Source organism: Helianthus annuus, chromosome 1 (assembly GCF_002127325.2).
Source record: "Helianthus annuus cultivar XRQ/B chromosome 1, HanXRQr2.0-SUNRISE, whole genome shotgun sequence".
In the NCBI taxonomy this organism is placed as follows: domain Eukaryota; kingdom Viridiplantae; phylum Streptophyta; class Magnoliopsida; order Asterales; family Asteraceae; genus Helianthus; species Helianthus annuus.
This window is the reverse complement of record NC_035433.2, coordinates 83,604,537-83,605,928: the sequence shown is the minus strand read 5'-3', so window position 1 is coordinate 83,605,928 and position 1,392 is coordinate 83,604,537. Positions and strand designations below refer to the sequence as shown.

Here is a 1,392-nt window from a genome sequence, read left to right as displayed (position 1 = left end):
TCTTTGTCCTTATTAATTTCGGGTTTTTCAAAATTGGGTTTTTTAGAAGCAATAATAGGTGGTTCATTTTCTTCCTCACTATCTTGACCCGTTATATCTTCAACCACCCCGTCAACCAAATCCGGTGAAGGATTGGTGTTGTACTCTTTCCCACTTCTCAAAACACTTACATGGTGAATGTTAACATTATTACCTCTTGAAGTACTATGAGACGGGTTACCTTAGTGTCGCTTGGTAATTGACCTTTGTTTTTCTTCAATTCCGACACTTCAGTTGCGAGTTGACCCATTTGGGTGGTCAAAGTTTGAATCGCTTTGTCTCGGGCCTCGTCTTTTTGTATGCGAGCGTCATCCATTTGGTTTCTCTTTTGCATTTCCGCTTGCATGCTCTTCAACATATCCATCATCTCATTTCCACCCGAAGACCCCCTTGTTCTTGACCCGTTTGATATTGCCTTTGATAGCCTTGGTTGTTTCCACCTCTATATCCACTTTGATTGTTATAAAGTTGACGCGAACCAAAGTTACCTTGACTACCTTGAAAGTTCGGGTTAGCTTGATTTGAAGGGTTCCCATATCGGAAATTTGGGTGGTTCCTTAATCCGGGGTGGTAAGTGTTCGAATTCATGTTATAGTTTCTACCACCCCCTCCTTGACCTTGTACCGCATGAACTTCTTCATATTGCCCTTCCACCATTCCTTGGCAATTCTCAGCCGCATGACCTATTTCATTGCAAATAGCACACACATCATAAATTTGATTAGAGGTTTGAACATTACCATCATCAACCGCATGCACTTGCGTTCGGGTAACGGCCGGTCGTGCTCTCCTTGATGCTTGAGCTTTCCTCTTCGATGTAATTGCCATTTGTTCCAAGAACTCCCAATCATCATTCTCGTAATTCGTGCCAAAAGTACCATTTGTGATTGACATTAGATCACGAGCATCTTCAGCACACAACCCTCGTGGAAGGCATTCATCAACTCCCAAAGTTCAATTCCATGATGAGGACAATTTTTAATCATCATATTGAAGCGCTCGAAGGCTTCATGAAACATTTCGCCTTCTTGTTGTTGAAAACTCCTCAACCCCTTTCTTGCATCATTGGTCTTTTGGGCGGTGTAGAATTCGTCTAGGAAAATTTGTTGCATTTCCGCCCAAGTATAAATAGATGCTGAAGGCAATGTGTAGAACCACTTTTTTGCCTTATCCTCCAAAGAAAATTGAAATAAGACCAACTTGACATCATCGGCCGAAAAACCTTGACCCCCAAGAGTATTGCAAATTGAGTCATAGGCCTCCAAATGGAAATAAGGCTCCTCCGTTGCTAGACCCTTATATTTCGGCAAACTTTGTAAGGAATTAGTCCTTACTTCAAAAGTTCTTCCTTGG

General features: G+C 41.9%; 1 non-coding gene across 1 annotated transcript; it reads left to right on the top strand.

The window, feature by feature from the left end:
• The first annotated feature begins 996 nt into the window (after positions 1-996).
• Positions 997-1,102, top strand: LOC118483077. Its single transcript, XR_004869550.1, has one exon. It is a non-coding gene; the product is annotated as a small nucleolar RNA R71 (small nucleolar RNA).
• Positions 1,103-1,392: the final 290 nt, after the last annotated feature.